At 35.0% G+C, this 15,791-nt stretch overlaps 1 long non-coding RNA gene across 1 annotated transcript in view; it reads right to left on the reverse strand.

Moving 5' to 3' along the window:
* Positions 1-1,680: 1,680 nt before the first annotated feature.
* LOC149261110 (uncharacterized) overlaps positions 1,681-15,791 on the reverse strand; it is a 63,230-nt gene continuing 49,119 nt past the window's right edge. The window contains exon 2 of the long non-coding RNA XR_016258370.1: positions 1,681-1,832. This is a non-coding gene — a long non-coding RNA (uncharacterized LOC149261110). The remainder of the gene's footprint in view (positions 1,833-15,791) is intronic.

Here is a 15,791-nt window from a genome sequence, read left to right on the forward strand (position 1 = left end):
CCACTTTAGGTCCAAAACCCCAAACTTGGGTAAAAAGCCCATTAACCAATCCAGAAAGCCTCAAGGGATTTTACAACTGGAAATACCTTCCAAACTACCAATATTTCAACATGGCTAAAGACCAACCTAGTCAAAATTCATGATTGTATTTCTTGGTTTGGTTAAGGCTGATTTGAACAGCCCACTCTTGGGTAAAACACCATAATCTTGAGTTTTGTATATATGCATAGCTCTCATTTGTGATTTCACAAATCTTGTGATCATTCTTTATAAAAGTGATTTGACCAATGGGCACCATAAAATGTTGCACTCTCCTGTGATTAGGTTATTTCTCTTTCTAACATGTTGCTCTTGGGTTAGTTTTCTCTCTAGTTGGTGTTGCTTTTCTTTCTCTTTACTGTAGATTTAGCATTTACTGCTTGGTTCCATTCAATCCTTTCTCACTCCTATGAATTAACCAATGGGACACCACAATCATAGATTGAATTTAAAATAGATATGAATGGAACTTAACTACATTCACTTGCAGTCTGTTTCTAACCACAATAATGTATGGTCAATTTTTAACTGAAATTAACTGTGATCAAGAGCAGTGATGTATACAAGTACATATATCCATACCATTTTCAAATTTCTTGGTAACAAGGTGTGTATATATATATATATATACACACACACTTTAGTATGCACACAGGCATACATATAGGAATATGTGCCTATACAAACACATAATACTGAGGAAAGGAAACCACCAAATTACAAAAAAGATTGAAACTGTTCTGCTTATAAATTGCAGAACATTCTCAAATTTTAGATTGCATTTTCAAACAGGAAGGACTCGAATAAGTAGTCAATCTCCAGAAATTGGACAAGAGTTCTGCTTGGATGCATTGTTCTTGGGATTCATTCTACTCGTAAGTCTGGTTTCAGTGAGAAAAGACTTATTCTCGTGCAGATCCCTAAATTTATTTTCACCTAGATTCTATTTTTCAGGATCTTTTTGTCGTTCTAAGAGTTGTACCATCCGGATTGAATGGTTCGATGTTGCACAAGCCATGTCACAACTTGCCAGAATAAGCTGGGTTATACATTTAGGAATCCACGCGAATAAACCCTTAGTTGTCAAAGTGTCTTTAAGATCTCACTTATTCATTTAAACTAAGTTAATAACTTAACTATTATTATTATCACTATGAACAAAATTTATATAATTAAAGCTTACAAGGTCTTGCTTCAATCAGCGCCTAATATGAGCTGCACATGCTTTAAGAAGAAACAGCATTGCCCTCAGGTTGTCCATCTTCCAAAACCCATTTATTAGTTCACATCATTTATATGAAACAGTTATCTAAATTCCTATGATCAAGAGTAAGATCATTTATATTCTCAAGCGGCAAACAATTGAACTCTGAATAATCCTGTTATCAGCCTCCCTAAGTATCCTTTCATGCAGTATACTTTCAGGAACTTAAAGAGTTAGTTACATTCCACTCTTTTTCAGCAGGTCTCTAATGATTTTGACAGGGATAGGTGAGGTCGATGCCGTCAAGGAAGATTTGCAAGTTCAAGAAGAGAGGAAGGCAGAAATTCATGCCCAAAAGTGCATGCATGTTCCTCACGAGAAACATTTAAAAACGTGAGGAAAAGGAGGCCAACCCTTGTCAGCATGAGCATTCCCACTAAGATAACAAAGGCCATCTTCTTCCTGTATCATTACCTACTCCTTGTAATATATCTTCTACAAATGCATTCTAGAGAGTTCAGACTTCAGATACAGATCTTGTTGAGTCTGAAAAATAATTACCATGGCATAAGAGAGCCGATTTATCAACCTGGATGCCAAAATAATGTGTTAGATTTAATTTATGTGTGTGAAATTTAACTGCAGTTCATTATGATATTTTTCTAACAAAGGTTATATACAACTTTTAACGGCGATCAATTTCAATCAATCATGATCAACTTTGAACTATAGTTAAAGTCAACATGGTCAATATATTTAACGGCAGTTCATTATGATCCGTCTCTAAAAAAGGTTAAATACAACTTTTAACAGCAGTCAGTTACAATCAATCATGATCGTATTTCAACTATAGTTAATTTCAACATGGTCAATATATAACCATAGTTGATTGACATCAAGGTCAACAAAAGTAGAAGTGCATGTGTATGGATGCCTTTCTTTATGGCATGGTGTATATTCGATATATCTTTACGCATTTATACAAAGATATCTACACACACATACATATATGCCTACATGCGCAACAAATAAAATACATCAATATTTTACACTTAGTACTTATGTATTTACATAGAGTTGCCCAGGTTCATGGGCGCATCAAAACACAAACATGCACATCAAAGTTGCAACCCAGGGCACCAGAAATGTCTAGTACCCCAGGTTCATGGGTGCATCAAAACACACACAGGCACATCAAAGTCGCATGGAGTCTCTTGTATGGTAACATTTATAGTACCCGGGTACTAGACATTTCTAAAGATGGGGTACCCGGTACAAACCTCCAAAATAGACTATGCCAAGTGCAGGTATGTACATCAATATTTTACACTTGGGAGTACTAATGTATTACACTGAGTTGACCAAGCTCATGGATGCATCAAAACAAACACACACAAACACATCAAACTTGCAATGAATCTCAGGTATGGAGGTCATCTTTAGTACAGGAACTACCAAGTACAAACCGTGAAAAATAGAGCATACCAAGTGCAGGTGTTTTGTGTGCGTGTGTGCACATGTTAGTTTGTTTCAATTGATTTGACAACATCAGCCAAAGATGCATCCTGATATGAGATCACAGGAGCCATTCCCATCAAGTCCTTTGAGGTTACCATCCACTCATTTGAGCTGCTGGTTAATACCAACATCCATCTAGGACTCTGGGGAAGTGGGTGAAATTCTGCAAGCTTGAAATGAATGCCAACGACAAGACTTACATAAAATTATTGTCGGTTGCGAGAAGATGGTAGCTACAACAGAAAACTGCCCACAACTAAAATTTGAATCTCATGGCAGCAAAATGGTGCCCACATAGCAAAATGCAGATACCTACTGCATACAATCAATGTCCACAGCAAGAAGATGATGCCTGCATGGCTAAAAAGGGATGGGCACGGAAAGAAAATGTTGCTCACTGCTTACTGTCCAGAGCAACAAGGAGCCAAAACCGTAAAAGCCAAAAAAAAATAAAAACTTGCAACAACAAATAAGCACCCCAAGCTCCAAATTGGGGCCCAAACTACTCACCAAATGACAAACAATGCTGCTGCATTTTTCATCTCCATGGTTGGAAAAAATGATTGATGGGCTCTATTTTCAAATTATACATGTTCCAAACAAGGTTGAGAGTTAAGAAAATAAAGCATAGACCTTTTTTAACTCAGATCTGTTTACAGCCAGTCACGAGCAGCCTTAGTGGTTGGGATTCATGGTGCTAATGCCACCCACTTGGACTCTAGGGAAGTGGGTGAAATTCTGCAAGCTTGAAATGAATGCCAACAACAAGACAATGGTGTACGTTACATAAAATTATTGTCGGTTGCGAGAAGATGGTACCTACAACAGAAAACTGCCCACAACTAAAATTTGAATCCCATGGCAGCAAAATGGTGCCCACATAGCAAAATGCAGATACCTACTGCATACAATCAATGTCCACAGCAAGAAGATGATGCCTGCATGGCTAAAAAGGGATGGGCATGGAAAGAAAATGTTGCTCACTGCTTACTGTCCAGAGCAACAAGGAGCCAAAACAGTAAAAACCAAAAAAAAACTTGCAACAGCGAATAAGCACCCCAAGCTCCAAATTGGGGCCCAAACTACTCACCAAATGACAAACAATGCTGCTGCATTTTTCATCTCCATGGTTGGAAAAAATGAGTGTTGGGCTCTATTTTCAAATTATACATGTTCCAAACAAGGTTGGGAGTTAAGAAAATAAAGCATAGACCTTTTTTAACTCTGATCTGTTTACAGCCCGTCACGAGCAGCCTTAGTGGTTGGGATTCATGGGGATAATGCCACCCACTTGGACTCTGGGGAAGTGGGTGAAATTCTGAAAGCTTGAAATGAATGCCAACAACAAGACAATGGTGTACGTTACATAAAATTATTGTCGGTTGCGAGAAGATGGTAGCTACAACAGAAAACTGCCCACAACTAAAATTTGAATCCCATGGCAGCAAAATTCAGATACCTACTGCATACAATCAATGTCCACAGCAAGAAGATGATGCCTGCATGGCTAAAAAGGGATGGGCACGGAAAGAAAATGTTGCTCACTGCTTACTGTCCAGAGCAACAAGGAGCCAAAACAGTAAAAACCGAAAAAAAAAAAAAACAAAACAAAACAAAAAAACTTGCAACAGCAAATAAGCACCCCAAGCTCCAAATTGGGGCCCAAACTACTCACCAAATGACAAACAATGCTGCTGCATTTTTCATCTCCATGGTTGGAAAAAATAATTGTTGGGCTCTATTTTCAAATTATACATGTTCCAAACAAGGTTGAGAGTTAAGAAAATAAAGCATAGACCTTTTTTAACTCAGATCTGTTTACAGCCAGTCACGAGCAGCCTTAGTGGTTGGGATTCATGGTGCTAATGCCACCCACCTCAGTTAGAATCATAGGTAACCTTGCTCACTATGGTTTGTGTGCTATCATTAAAGGCCAGGGGGGCTTTCTAGGCAGCAGCGCTATGTGATTCTCGGTGGCAGCAATGGTTTTATGTTCTATTTACCGATTTCCCACTTGATAAATTAAATAAAAATAATAATTTAAAAAAATTAGATATGTATGCATTTGTTGGTTTCCTATTGGGTACGTGCCCAATGAAGGCTTTATTTTCAAGTTATGTATGCCCCAAAGAGTGTAAAGGGTTGAGCAAATAAACCATTGACTTTTTTGCCTTAGATTTTTTATGTAAGTTTTACTCTACAATTGAGGACACACATCGAGCGCTATAGTCCACAAGATATTATTTTAACTGGATATTAGAGAAATAATGCAGTTTTTTTCAAGTCTGTCCAACAAAATACAGCAGGATGTTAGCAGTTGTTGTGAAGACAACATTCTTTTCTTCCAAGGATGAGCACTGGGAATGTGACAGTCTACAGAAGTCAGAAAACCAATCATACCACAATTTTAATGGAATAAAATAGGAACATCCCTTGATTTGGGTTGGGGTCATTGGTTGCATCCCCGGGGAGCTTAGGAGATCCCTGTATTTTTCCCAGGTGAAGGATGGGTGTCTCTCGAGCAACACCGGGGACAAGGGGCACATCCCCTTTCCAAGTTCATGTAGCCTATTGCAAGGGATGTAAACCCCGCCTATTGAGGTATCATTTACTCATTTCCTTCTTACTTAATAAGGAACTGTCCCCAATTCTGTTAAAGATCAGTAAATCTTTGTTCAAACCTAAACTGGGAAATCCATTTAGCCTGATATGGTAGAGTCATTTTTTGACCAGCTAACTAAATTGTTGTGCTTGCTTCCTATGGTTCTAGTTCAGGTATCAGAAAAGGCATCTTCTCAAACTGAACAACAGAACTCTAGAATGGTACCTTTCCTTGTGAGACACGTGCACCTCATTGTCCAAGTGTGATGGCTCATTAAGTTTCATAATATTGATGCTAATATCATGAATACCAAGGTGCGCTTGGAGATCAACATAAAAATCCTTTGGGCCTTGTTAACCCTCAGATTTGAGCCAGCTCACATTGGGCTGGCATTCAGAGTAGACTTTCAGAGTTTGCTGCTTCCACACAGGTCAAAGCCAGCTTTCGTAGAGATCAGATGGAGTTTCCAATGATTTTCAGCCATTTTCGTAGTCAAAGATATTTGACAGCCACTTTCATCAGTTCTGGAAGACACTACTATTTTTAGCAGCTAGAGTTCAAAGGCTTTAATGTCAAAGGTACGAGCTCATGATTCTGATGAGCTATTTTGGTGCAACATGCGAGACATTGATATTTTTAGTAGTTGAGGTTCTAAGGCTCACATGGAGATTCTAAGTGTTAGAAAATCAGAAAGACAGAAAGATTTTCTTATATAGACAATTACTTGTGATTCTTTTATCTTTATGTTCTTCTTTTATCTTTTAGTTCATCAAGCAATTACCAAAACAATAACACAAGGACAACAGATGTAGGCGGACAGCCAGGGCAAAACCCCTATCTAGGGGAAAACCCAGTCAACAATTCTTCCTTCAATAGTTTCTCAAGATAATCCAAGACTCTTGACCTAGACAAAGACTTCCTCCACACCAAGTCAGCCCTCAATCCTTCTTGCAGATGATAACCCTTCAAAATCAGCTTCGACCCAGTAGCAGCTTCGACCCAATAGCAGCAGCAGCTTCGACCCAGTAGCAGTAGCAGCAGCAGCAGCTTCGACTAGACAAAGAAACCTTTGATCTCCCTAGATACTCCTTAGAAGTGAGAGAGAGATGGCCCAAAATTTCGATCTTGGTGTCTTCTATCTTCCTTCAAAATCTCGCACTCCTCTCCATACTCCTTCCATCTCTTTTCCAACTTCGCACTTCCCAGCTTCCAGCTTCAGGATATTGAACTATGCAAGAGAGAGTGAATCACTCCAAATGAATTCAAACTGCCTTGTATATATAGCCTTCCAGTGAGGTCGAATTACCCTTCTTGAGGCCGACTTGGTGTGGAGGAGACTAAATTCATTTTTTCCTCAAAAATAAATAAATGAATTAAATATAACCAAAAATAAAACATGATTCAAAAGCCCAAGAAGGGTCTTTTTTAATGGACAATGACTCTAATGACTCAGAATATATCCTAGAAGTCCTCAATGGGGACTTTGACCCAAGCATGAAAACCATGCTTCAATAAGTCATTATAATAATAATAAAAATATTTTCTTCATTCTTTTGATAAGTACATTTCATTGTGACTCAAATACATTTATGAAGACCAAACCTAGTTACATATTTCAACACTAAGCACATATCCAAATCATGGTATTCAAAACCGGCTAGTTTGAAGGTTGATTTGTGGGCTAACATTTCCCATTAACCAGCCATAAACCAGCCGGTTTATGACAAACCCAGCTGGTTTTCCCATAAACCAGCCAGTTCATTACCAGCTCGAGCGTGAACCCCACGTGAGTTGTTTTTTGGATTTTCTAAGCAGTTTTGAGGGAAGCTAGGGGCTATTTCCCTCCAAAATAGCCCCTCCAAGCCTTTAAAATGATGTCTCCCCTCTCATTTGCCTCTTACATCTCAACCCTAGCAATGTTGGCAATCAATAATAATGTTAAATTCTTAAAGAAAAGTGACATTTCATCATTTTAACTAACTTTTTAACATTACCATGAAATGACCCGGGATGTTTGAGAGTGGTTTCAACCTAACTGGATTTCATATGGAGAAACTAGATTTTTAGATATCACTCAAAATCTAGCAGACTTAATGGTTTTCAAGATTTCAAAATTTAGGGGATTGCAATGTTTCCAATTGAATCTGTCATGCGTGAGGGTATGAGATTGGCATTTGATCAAGAGCATGAAGCCCTTTAAGTACCTTGATGTTGGTGGCATTGATTGTTGAACTTCGTTGATGTTGGTGGTATTGCTTGTTGAACTCCTCTACCATGGCCTTAAGAAAAATGTACCCTTCAACCACAGGAAAATCATTGGTTAGGCATGCTAAGCTTTTTCCACCATATTATAAGGTTGAGAAGATGAACCCTTCACTCAAACCAAAATCATTGGTTAGGCATGTTAAACTTTTTCAAGTTCTACCATATTATAAGGTTGAGGCTTTGAGCAATCCAAGTTTGAAGACTTTGAGCTAAATGATGTTTATGCACCTCTTGTTGATGATCATATTTCTAGTAGTGTTGAATCAATGATGAGTTTCATGAGTTATCATATTCCATGGCCACAGATGATAGTTTCAACTTTCAGCCTTGTGAAGACTTCTCATGTTGAGATATACCAGTCTTGCAACTTGATTGTCCTTTACAAAGCCACCTATCACAACACATTATGATCTTCACACTTTAGTGTCAATCTATATTTCAGTGCAACTACTCAGGAGTTCTAACATGCTAAACAGGAGGAGAAATCTTGTGATCCCATCATCATCCTAGGATTTTTTGAACAAACCCTAGTTCAAATTCTGATGCTAACTAGGGTTCACAAACCCTAGATTCTTCAAATAGGAAATCCTTCATTCAAAATAACATTCAAATATTGAACCTTTTGAAATCAAAGGTCGTTGCTATTACAATTCATATGACTTTAAGAGCTTATGTCACAGACTTCATTCTTCATATATCTCAGATTTTCATATTTCAATCTTTACTTCAACAGAACAACTTTCACAGGAGCTCATAATTTAAATAATACACGCCAGTTAGACAGGTCAGCTCTGGCTTGTTGTAACTGTTCTTACACTTATATACATAATATGCATACTCCCTCTCCTCCTAGTCATGTTTTCCGTCCTCTTTGGTTTTTGTTTCCCTTATTTATTTATGTCATTGTCATTATTTTTATCGCCTTTCCTATGTTTATTTAGGGCCTCGGTATAACTTATTTCCTTTCTTCTTATATTGTTTTTCTTTAACATGCAATTTTTTTATTATTTAGCTGTATACATTACTCTATACACCTAAGTCTTTCTTATTTAGTTATTATTTTTTATTATTATTATTATTATTATTATTATTATTAATTTATTTAGTTATTTATTTTATTGTTATTTCATTCAATTATGTTTTATCCCCCCTTTTAGTTATTCATTTTTATTTCATTTTTTATCTTTCGTGTTTTGTTATTATAGTTATTATTTTTATTCACTTTTAACAATTATTATTATCATTATCAATTTTTAATTTTTAATTATTTTATTTATTATTATTATTACTATTAGTATTAATATTATTATTATTATTAATTTTTATTAATTTAGTTTAATTTATTTATTTTATTTTATTTTATTTATTATTTTATTCATTTATTTATTTTTACTATTATTTTTATTTTTATTCATTCAGTTAGATTTTATTCCTCTTTTAATTATTATAAGTCTTTCTTATTTAGTTATTTTATTTTTTATTATTATTATTATTATTATTAATTTATTTAGTTATTTATTTTATTGTTATTTCATTCAATTATGTTTTATCCCCCTTTTAGTTATTCATTTTTATTTCATTTTTTATCTTTCGTGTTTTGTTATTATAGTTATTATTTTTATTCACTTTTAACAATTATTATTATCATTATCAATTTTTAATTTTTAATTATTTTATTTATTATTATTATTACTATTAGTATTAATATTATTATTATTATTAATTTTTATTAATTTAGTTTAATTTATTTATTTTATTTTATTTTATTTATTATTTTATTCATTTATTTATTTTTACTATTATTTTTTTTTTTATTCATTCAGTTAGATTTTATTCCTCTTTTAATTATTCAATTTTATTTACTTATTATTTAATTATTTTATTTCATTTTCATTTTTATTAATTTTCGTGCTTTATTATTGTTTTATCTTTATTATTATTATTATTCATTTTTAATTTTTAGTAATTAATTAATTTATTTATTTATTATTACTTTCTTTTTTTTATTATTTTATTTTTACTATTGTTATTCTTTTTATTTTATTTATTTATTTTTAATTTTATTTATTCATGTTTTAACTCTTATTCCTCTTTTAATTATTCAATTTTATTTACTTATTATTTAATTATTTTATTTCATTTTCATTTTTATTAATTTTCGTGCTTTATTATTGTTTTATCTTTATTATTATTATTATTCATTTTTTATTTTTAGTAATTAATTAATTTATTTATTTATTATTACTTTCTTTTTTTTATTATTTTATTTTTACTATTGTTATTCTTTTTATTTTATTTATTTATTTTTAATTTTATTTATTCACGTTTTAACTCTTATTCATATCGAGTTATTTATTTTATTATTTTAATTATTATTATCTGATTTCATTTTTATTTTATTTTATTTGTTTGTGTATTTATTTCAGGGTTCTTTATATCTATTTATTTATTTATTTAATTTGTGATTTTTATTAAGCGGTCCGTTGCAACTAATTTTTCTTTTAATAATAATTGACCTTTATTTTTTGGTTATTTACTGATAAACTATTATTTTGATCCTGGTCCTTTGGTCAATATTAGCGGTTGGTCAAACTAGCCGTTGGAGGCTCTGCTCGGTCTATATAACATGCTAAGCTGGATCTGTTTCTTCAACTTGTCCTGACGATGAACCACAATGGTTGGTTCGAAACACGTTGACAAATGACATTCCATGTGATTTTCGCCGAAATCTTTCTCTAACTTAATATACATACTATTCAGGGCTTCCACTGGACCTTGTCAGGAATATGCCTTTGGTATTTACATTTCTCACCAATCCACTGTAATGGCTTAGACAAACTATTCCACAACAAACTCGAATCATATGAAGAGAAAAGGGAATCCAGAATAGGTTGCATGATCACTGAAACTCGACCTAATTAGGCTCATAATCTCAATTTTAAGGATTCAGGTTCCGTGTTTTGACCAAAAGATCAAACAAAGAAATTGAATTGGGTTTAGAATCAATATCACATACCTCGAATCATAACCACAAAGCTTCAGATCATTGCCACAGAACTCGGATAGGACTCGAATCAATGCCACAAAGTTCAAATCAGATCTCGGATCAGTGCCTTAGTGTTCGGATCAATGAAACAGGCCTCAGATACATATACGACAGACTTCATCCAACCACAGATGATCAGATTTCCCTTTAGATCTCAGTGCAAGGATTTTCATATCAAGGGGCAGTGAGAAATTTGGCCTATCATCCTAGAGAGATTCAGCCTTATCATGGGCTTCAACTACTCTTCAATGCCCCCCCTTCCCCTCCCAGCTTTGATACCATGTTGGCTTTTACAAGGGAAATGCTAGAACATTTTCTTATACAGATAATAGCTTCAAATAATCATAACAACATTAGATTTCATGTAACATTTTTACTTCATCAAGCAATATAAGAAAAATTCATTCATTAAGCATGATAGAACAATAGAGAAATAACCAAGAAACCATGAGACAAGAGATAGAAATTAGGCCTGAGGCCAGGGCAAAACCCACAAGGGGAAAACCCAGAAATTCTTCCTTGTGAGGGAGAGAGTTCAAGATTTAATAATACATCTAACGCCATCAAGATAATAACCAAAGTAATACCAAAGAAGAAGTTGAAATGCCAAGCCTTCTTCCTGAAATTTCGGCCCCCTTCTTTCCCCTTTTCTTTGTTGGAACAGAGATCATGTAAAGATAGATCGATGATATGTACAAATGAGGGGAGGTCTCCTGTATATAGACTTTTGAGAAGGTCAAATGGGTGCTTTTTGGGGCCTAGCCGACCTGAAATAGAATGAGGCCAACTTTGAAATATTTTGGAGGGAAATTATAAATTCAAATTATTAAATTCTTCACATGATGACAAAACCGACCATGGCTACAATTTTCAACATCAAATTCCCTTAGATCCGAGTGCAGTAGTTACATAAGGGTCAAGGCTGAGTACAGTGACCACAGGCTGAGATAGAAGGGTCCAAGTTGGACTTAGAAGACCACAGGAGTCTGTTTCAAGGGAAAGATGCCTCAGGAAGGAAGTAGCACAATACTGAAATTCCTCAAGCCTAAGCAGAGGTCAAGAAAGGGGTAATTGGCTATCGTTTTGCTATAGATGGTTGCAAAGAAGTTATGTTGAAGTTTTTCCATCAAGGAGGAGTGGACAGTGTTGGTTTGAGAGCTAATATATAATCAACTTGATGAGCTACATGACTGTGAGAAGTTGAGCTGATTAGGGTTGATATATGTAGTGTTTCTTGAACGACAAAGAGCATTTTGAGCAATTGATACGCAGAGGTTTTGGTGAAGCAAATTCTCTGAGTAAAGGAGGCAAAGGACCTACCAGGTGTCAAGGCAAAGTGGACTAAAAGGATTGTTGTACAAGGGCATCTTCAACAAGTTAAGTTTTATTCTTGGTCTTTTGGGCAGATTGGCAGTCAAAGGTTGTTGACTTCAAGCCCTAGTGTACACTGTGTATACTAGTGTCCTATATCAGGGCTTTGTAAAGGCCATGGGGCCATGATCCCTGGTATGGGATCCCTCCATTTGTTTTATTAAAGGAGTAATAAAAACAAGTTTTGGGTCTATAAAATTCTTGTGTACTTTGTTGATTCACTATTGTTAGATTTTTTTTGTGCAAAGTGCTTGAAGTTGTGTATTTCAATGTGTTTATGATCATGATTAGACATAAACCTGATCTGAAGTACTAGGAAAATCCAACACTCCATGTCCTACTATATTATTCAACTTATATAAGTTGATTAATTTGTTAATTATATAAAAATTAAAATATATTGAACATTATATTTATTTCATAAAACAATATTTAAATTTATATATAATACATAAATTGTATAATAGATATTCATATTATATACCATATATATTTAATTACTTAACCACTTCAATGATCATGTGGCTAAAAATTAATGTATTTTAAATTAATAATTTAAAGAAAGTGCATAATGAAACATTAAACTTGTCTATCATTCCGCAGGAGACCATACACCTCTAGACACTACTACTTGATATATGCAAACAAATAGTAGTCATGGACATGGGTGGATTATTCAATGACCCGATATATGCAAACAAACAATAGTCACAGACGTGGTTGGATTATTCAACAACAATATATGCAAACAGATGGCACCACATCAACCATACTACCCCTTACACATGTTCTACAATGTTTTATTAGATAGCCACTAAAACACAGACTGAAAGTCAATTATTAAATAGCAGTTAGGTCACTCCATGAATTTACCTGTTTAAAAGTTATGTGGCTCCTCTCTGAATGCGCGGTGTAGCTACTTAGAATACACAAACCTGAACGCACCTAATCGAATTTGAACACTTTTTTATGTTTGCCGAATTTCAAATCTTAAAGTTCAAATTCGGCGAACATTGTGACATAGTGTACATCTTCATTTTTTGCTTCATGTCAGTTCATTTTGGTTGAGCGTGATTTTGGTTGTGGATTCTCTTATATCATCATTGTGGTGCACAAGATGTTACACATTGGTTGAGTGCCTTTGTCTTCATACCTAGTTCTCTCTTCACGGTTATACTTGATACCCATATGAGTAGTTGTGACATACTCCTTTGATGTTATGATATTGGTGGATGGCCCATACTCTTATTTTCATATTGCATACCTTGCCTTGATGGATCAAGGCGTCTAATGATGGTACTTGCTTCACATAAGCTATCTTGGCATCATGGTATTGTTCCTTGCAGACTTGTATGGAGATCTAGTCACTAATATAATATGACGACATATGGAGCATCCTAGTACTTGAAGTGTTTATTATGTTCCTATAACAATATTTGATGCAATAGACAATTACTCCTATAGAGCACTCACCCTTTTTCCATGCAAATTGCATGCACACTACATGATGTTTGTAATGGAGCACCCTAAGGTTTTGAGGTTGATTTGGCAAGATTTTGGCACTTGATCATATGATCATTGGGGAGTCCTTCACTCCTCCCACAATGATTACATGACACATACATTGATGTTTTTTAGAAGCTATATCCTAGGGGATTGTGTCACCTGCTTTAGGAGTTGCAACAGGTGCCTTGGGCATTGTCACATGCACTGGGAACTATGAATCTACCTAGAGTGTTGTAGGAAAGTTGCCGCAAATTTCTTGCACAATGATCTCTCCTCATTCAGTATATACGTCCCAATTTTATTGGATATCAACATTTTGGCACATGGTTTAGGTGATTTTCATCTTATCGATGAGGATTGATTACATAGCACCTCTTGATGAGAGCTGCCCTAGCCTAGGGGGTTTGAGGTGTCTATAATAACCTTATGGTGACATTTGATGAGATAGATAGTGATTTTCATGGATCACTCCACCCTTTCATGATTTTTCAAGTTTCTATGCTATGATCGAAAGGGTCAACCAACTCCATGTTATACAATGAGATTTTATTGCTAGAGCGCTTGGCTTCCTTGTTATATTTTGATGATAAATATTGCACTTTACAATGGACATATACTTCATTCTCATAGAGCTATCCCTACACACACATATGGAGGCATTTCTTATGGATCGAGGTTACTTTATTAATGGAGAGAGGTCATTCAATGTATGTGAGGTTTGTGCTGATTTACGCCTTGGTTCATGGCATTATTCTATGGTAGTCAACCCCCTTCTTTGAGATCCCCCTGATTTATGGATGATCTTTACACTTAAGATCCACAAATGGCATTGAAGGGTTTTATTGTGCATCATTTGAGGTTGGTTACACCTTCGAGCTTAAGTTTGGCACACTTATCTTAAGCACTCCATCATTTGAGCCCTCTCTACACTTTTTTTCATGAAGATGAGGAGAACATCCACTTGAGGAGGTTGTTTGTACATGTATCCATGCTACTTTATTGAGGGAACCCTACTCTCTTGATACTATATTCACACGTCGAACACATCTCTTAAAGGGTGCGCATGTGGAGAGACACTCGTTTATTATTTTTGGACGCCACTCCCTCATCTAAAGGACACACCCTTCTCTCTAGCTCTATCCTTGAAGATGGTTGTACCTAAGTCCATTATTTTGCTATTGTTTGACTTGTTATTGGAGTTAGTTACTTTAGAGTCATATTGTATTGTTTTCCTTGGATATTTTATTTTAACATCTTGCAGGAAATTGTGAATCTCAACAACTCATTGCTACTTTTAGTAAGCAAGTTGATTGAGAGGATTAGTTCACTATTATTCCTTGGGGGACTAGTGGATCTAGGAAAGCAAATACTTGTTTCTTGGAAAAAGAGAGAGTTGAAACCTATGGGTTTACTCTCTCCATTTGTAAGGTATGAATGGAAAAGGTCCCAAGCTTTGGAATAAGACTAATTCATCTTTTGTCTAAGCTAATGTGGAATGGATGTACAACTTTGTTTGTGCGGCAAATATGCTTGGTGCATATTAGTAGCTTGTATTGCAGGTTTGGAATGTCAAAGACGATTTGGGAGCCACGGAGGAGTAGTCTTGTTACATTGGAAGAGGTATTCATATACTATCTTTATCATCTTATCTAAAAGAGAAGAAACTCATTCCTTCGAACATCCTTTGTGAGTGAATGTATAATTTTTATGTTTAGATAAGGAGATTCATGGTTCAATTTGGTTGTGGAGCTCATCATAGAGTCCCTTCCATTCCATCAACTTCTAATATCTTGTTTGCCAAATCGAGGGTTGCTAGAAGCTTGTAGTTTATAGCCAACCAACCCCTTGATCTCTTAAACAATTGCCCTTTAAAGTTGCACGCATGACCCCATAGCCCAAACAAAATGAGGCACCAATCTTCCCTTTCTTCCACCACATTTTAAATTTCTATTTTTGTTTCCTTAACACTTTTGCTTCCACTTCATAATACAACATCACGAGTTTGGTTAACCATTAGGATTCCCACCCGAGCTAGAGTTAATCTAGTCTTAAGAGAGAAAGGAAGGCTATTGTTTATTTTAGGCAACAATGGTATGTTCTATGCTTTAGATCAATTTTACTTCAATTTCTTTATTAGCCCAGTATCAATATTTAGTTTAACAATCACATCAACATGATAGTAAAATGCAGATAGAACATAAACATAAATAGTAGAAGACAAGCTAAGACAAGAGGATACA

Source organism: Pinus tabuliformis, chromosome 6 (genome assembly GCF_031772625.1).
Source record: "Pinus tabuliformis cultivar Carrire ecotype Pingquan chromosome 6, CPIR1, whole genome shotgun sequence".
NCBI classification, from domain to species: Eukaryota; Viridiplantae; Streptophyta; class Pinopsida; order Pinales; family Pinaceae; genus Pinus; species Pinus tabuliformis.